Source organism: Euleptes europaea, chromosome 18 (assembly GCF_029931775.1).
Source record: "Euleptes europaea isolate rEulEur1 chromosome 18, rEulEur1.hap1, whole genome shotgun sequence".
Lineage (NCBI taxonomy): Eukaryota > Metazoa > Chordata > Lepidosauria > Squamata > Sphaerodactylidae > Euleptes > Euleptes europaea.
The window spans coordinates 22673647-22678712 of NC_079329.1; the positions used below are offsets into that span (position 1 = coordinate 22673647).

Below are 5066 nucleotides of genomic sequence, written 5' to 3' on the forward strand. Positions count from 1 at the left end.
GAGGAGGAGGGGGAGAGGAGGAGGGGTGAGGGAGAGAGGAGGAGGGGGGAGAGGAGGAGGGGGAGAGGAGGGGGGAGAGGAGGGGGGAGAGAGAGAGTAGGAGGGGGGAGGGAGGGGGAGAGGAGGGGAGAGGAGGGGGGAGAGGAGGAGGGGAGAGGAGGAGGGGGAGAGGAGGGGGAGAGGAGGGGGAGGGGAGGGGGAGAGGAGGGGGAGGGGAGGGGAGAGGAGGGGAGGGGAGGGGGAGAGGAGGGGGAGGGGAGGGGGAGAGGAGGGGGAGGGAGGAGGAGGGGGAGAGGAGGAAGAGGAGGAGGAGGGGGAGGGAGAGAGGAGGGGGGAGAGGGAGGAGGGGGGAGGGGGGGAGGGGGAGGGAGAAGGGGGGAGGGGGAGGGGGAGGGGGAGGAGAGGAGGCAGAGGAGGAGGGGGAGGGAGAGAGGGGGGAGGGAGAGAGGGGAGGAGGGAGAGAGGAGGGAGGGGAAGGGAGAGAGGAGGAGGAGGGAGAGGGGGGGGGAGAGGGAGGGAGAGAGTAGGAGGGGGGAGGGAGGGGAGGGAGGGAGGGGGAGAGGAGGGGAGAGGAGGGGGAGGGGAGGGGGAGAGGAGGGGGAGGGGAGGAGGAGGGGGAGAGGAGGAAGAGGAGGAGGAGGGGGAGGGAGAGAGGAGGGGGGAGGGGGAGGAGGGGGGAGAGGGGGAGGGGAGGGAGAAGGGGGGAGGGGGAGGGGAGGAGGGGGAGAGGAGGAAGAGGAGGAGGAGGGAGAGGTGGGAGAGAGGAGGAGGAGGGGGGAGGAGGAGGGGGGAGGAGGGGGGAGGAGGGGGAGGGAGGAGGGGGAGGAGGAGGGAGAGAGGGGGGAGGAGGAGGGAGGGGGAGGGAGAGAGGAGGGAGGGGGGAGGATGGGGAGGAGGGGGAGAGGGGAGGAGGGGGGAGGGGAGAGGAGGAGGGGGAGGGAGGGGGAGGAGAGAGGAGGAGGGGGAGGGAGGGGAGGGGGAGAGAGGAGGAGGGGGAGGGAGGGGGAGGGAGGGGGAGGGAGGAGAGAGGGGGGAGGGGAGAGGGAGGAGGGGGTAGAGGAGGAGGAGGGGGAGGGAGGGGGGAGGAGGAGGGGGAGGGAGGGGGGAGGAGCCGGGGAGGGGGAGGGAGGGAGAGAGGGGGGAGGGGAGAGGAGGAGGGGGTAGAGGAGGAGGAGGGGGAGGGAGGGGGAGGAGGAGGGGGAGGGAGGGGGGAGGAGGAGGAGGGAGGGAGGGGGAGGGGAGAGAGGGGGGGAGAGGAGGAGGGGGAGTGGAGTGGGGGCCGCAGGGGCCGCGTCTCCGCCCGTCCTCCCCGCGCGGAGCGCATGAGCGAGGCGCGCCCCCGCGCGGAGCCCAGGAGTCGGGGGCGCGCGCGCCGCGGCCGGAGCCCGGAGGCTGCAGGAAGGCGGAGGCCGGCAGGCGGGGCAGCCATCCCGGCGCCGCTCCGATCCTGCGGGTAACCCCGGCCGCGGGACCGGGGGGGTGGCGGCGGCGGCGGCGGCGTGGGGCTGGGGGCGGGGAAGCGCGGCCGGGGGGAGGGATGGGGAGAGACCTGCCCCCCCCCGCTTGCCCCCCACTCCTCCCCCCCTCCCCTGCTCCGCCCGCCCCCCGCAGCCCCCGATCCTGCAAGGCGCCGTAGAGGTTCATTCCTGGAAGAGGGGGGGGAATAGATAAGGCCGTTTGTGCACGGGAGGTTTTGCCTGGGATTCGCCGCTCTCCAGATGCCCCATTTCCCCCCCATCCCAATTCTCGAGACTCAACAATAAGCCCCCCCCCTTCCCCATGCAGAGTTTTGAGAATTGGGATGGGGGAAATGGGCATCTGGAGAGCAGCAAACCCCAGGCAAAACCTCCCGTGCATAAATGGCATTTGCCTGCAGCCTGGCTTGGTTGGGCCCAGGCATCATCGCATGGGTGCTTTCTCGTTCTGCATTTGCCCCCGGGCCCTGTGGTTCAGACGGGCGGGTGGGGCAAGGCCTCAAACCAGCAGATGGTTGGTTCCCCCCCCCCGCCCCCGTTTCCAAGGGAATTGGGACTCGGCTCATGTTTTAGCGTGGGATCTGTTGTGGCCCCTGGGTGGTGAGGGGAAAGCCCTCTGTGCATGCACAGAGGATCTTTGGAGCCTGCCTCCCATTGAAAATAGCTAAGCAACAAGTGGAGACCCTCAAGAAATGTGTTTTTTTGGGGTGGGTGGGAGTGGGGAGGAGATGAAGGCAAAGGGAGGTGGACAGAAGGAAAGGCGGATCAAGAGAGGGAGGGCACCTTGGCCATCTTCTGGGCATGGAGTAGGGTCACTGGAGGTGTAGGGGGGGAGGTGGTTGTGGGTTTCCTGCGTTGTACAGGGGGTTGGACTAGATGACCCTGGGGGTCCCTTCCAACTCTGATTCTAGGATATGATTCTGTGATTCCAAATGGGCTTTCCTTTGCTGTGCCCTTCTTTGCACACCTGGTCTCACGGGTACACTTGTGGATTGGCATGGACACACTCACCACATTGGGGAGGGGCTTCCCTCCCAACACTACCCCGTTGTCGGCTTCCTTCTCCCCTCCTCACTCCTTCCCTTTACTTCTGCCACTGGCCATTCCCCCCTCCTTACGCCATCGAATGTCTGCTCCTGTCACCTTCCTAGGCCTTCCTCTTCTTCTTCTTCCCCTTCTCCTTGCCCTTCTGGTCTGCTCTGTTAACAGGGTTGCCAACCTCCAGGTGGTGTCTGGAGATCTCCCAGGATTGCAACTGATCTCCAGGCGACAGAGCTCGGTTCCTCTGGAGAAAATGTCCGCTTTGGAAGGTGGACTCGTACCGCATTGAGGTTCCTCCCCAAACCTGCCCTCCACAGGCGCCAACCCCCCAAATCTCCAGGTATTTCCCAACCCAGAGCTGGCAACCCTACCTGTCAAGCTTGTTTTGAGCCCCACCAATAATTGTGATGTGCTTCTTCAAATGTTTATCAGGGCTGGTTGCCTCAGAGAGGGGCCATGGCTCAGTGGTTGAGCATCTGCTTGGCATGCAGAAGGTGCCAGGTTCAATCCCCGGCATCTCCAGTTAAAGGGACTAGGCAAATAGTTGATGTGAAAGACCTCTACCTGAGACCTCTACCTGAGAGCTGCTGCCGGTCTGAGTAGACAATACTGACTTTGATGGACCAAGGGTCTGATTCAGTATAAGGCAGCTTCATGTGTATGTTCATGTGTGTGAGAACCACCCCATGGAGCCCAGGTATTCTGCCTAAGCAAAATCTATCTGTTCTCAGTACTTTAAAGTTTCGTGAAGGAGGTTATAGAAGTTGCCTCAGAGAAATCTAGTAAGGGCGAAAGACCTATACTAGGGTTGCCATCTCCGGACTGGGAAATACCTGGAGATTGTGGGGTTGGAGCTTGAGGAGGGCTGGGATTGGAGAGGGGAGGGACTTCAGTGCTATAGAGGAAGGTGTTGAACTCAATTGTTACGAGGGCCAGATATGACATAAATGTCACTTGATCAGGCCAGGCCATGCCTTGCCAGCCCAGATCAAGAGCGGTGGTGGGGTGGCTGCCTCAGCTGGCTCACGGGCTGGGTAAGAGCTCCCAAGGGGCCAGATCCAGCCCATGGGTCTTATGTTTGACACCCCTGCCATACAGTCCAATTGCCAAAAATGCCATTTTCTCCAGCGGAACTGATCTCTGTTGCCTGGAGATCAGTTGTGATTAGCAGGAGATCTCCAGCCACCACCTGGAGGTTGGCAACCCTCACCTGTACAGACCTTAGGAAGAGAGGCATGGGGCCGCTTGTGGTGTCTGGAACGGGCCAGCTCAAAGCATGTTGTGGAACGAATCACGCGTGATCTGTTGGTGGACCATTTCAGCATAGTGAAGAATTTCATTTTGCTGTGAGCGCTGGAATTTCTTCTTTCTTTAAGGCAGCCGAGAACAGGGTGGTTGTTGTGAGTCAGCAGTTGCTCCGTGGACGAGCGTAGGCGCAAGAGGATCGCTTTGCCTGGGCCTTTGTGGAGCTGGAAGTGGGTTGGAGGTCGGAGGTCTTTAGGAAAGCGGGAGGATGGAAGCGGAGGAAATTATGTAAGGGTTGGATTGTGTGACACTGGTATAATTTCTTAATAATTGTTACATGCAAAATCATAATTACTAATCGTTCTGAAATGATTGGGTTCTAAAAGGTTGCTTCAAGTCCTTGTTGAAGTCAGAGCTTTGAAATCAGAATTCCCCGGCTGGGGAGAACATTTGAGGCTGCAAAAGAATATCACAGACGCCTGCCTACCTATGTTTGACTCGTGCCAAGGAATTTGGAGTGGTTTCTTCAGTCTGGTGAACTGTGTTTGTGCCGGGGGCTCTAGGTGGTCCCAGGTGACGTGGTCTGCCCTCATGTTCTAAGCCGGTCCCAAGATCTGCCACCAATGTGGAGCCTGCGGTTGCTTTATCGCTAGCCATTTTACTCTGCCCATTTAAAAGGGCTGAGGATAGCAATGTTGTGTCATGCCTACATGCCTTCAGTGGTTTCCGACTCAGAGGTCAGGATAGCTTCCTCCAGGTCTTTCATAATGGTTGCCTTATTTCTATCCTCCTGTTATCTTTGGGCAATCTACTTTTGGAGAGGGGACAAAATCTTGGGGCCCGTCCTGCCTTCCCAGCAGCAAGGAACTCCTGACCACCTCCAGGTGGTCTCCTGACCACCTCCAGGAGGCTCTCTGGTGCTTCCTGTATATAATCCCCCTCCTTTCCGGCATGGTGTAGTGGTTAGGAGCAGCGGACTGTAATCTGGAGAACCGGGTTTGATTCCCCACTCCGCCACATGAAGCCAGCTAGGTGACCTTGGGCTAGTCACAGTTCTCTTAGAGCTCTCTCAGCCCCACCTACCTCACAAGGTGTCTGTAGCGGGGAGTGGAAAGGAAAGAGATTATAAACCGATTTGATTCTCCTTAAAAGGTACAGAAAGTCGGCTGACTTATGGCAACCCCGTAGGGTTTTCAAGGAAAGAGACCTTCAGAGGTGATTTGCCATTGCCTACCTTCGCGTCATGCCTCTGGTATTCCTTGGAGGTCTCCCATCCAAATACTTGCTGGGGTCAGGGATGAGAGT

General features: G+C 60.0%; 1 pseudogene; it reads right to left on the bottom strand.

Moving 5' to 3' along the window:
* Positions 1-208: 208 nt before the first annotated feature.
* LOC130490807 (basic proline-rich protein-like) lies at positions 209-2598 on the bottom strand (annotated as a pseudogene).
* Positions 2599-5066: the final 2468 nt, after the last annotated feature.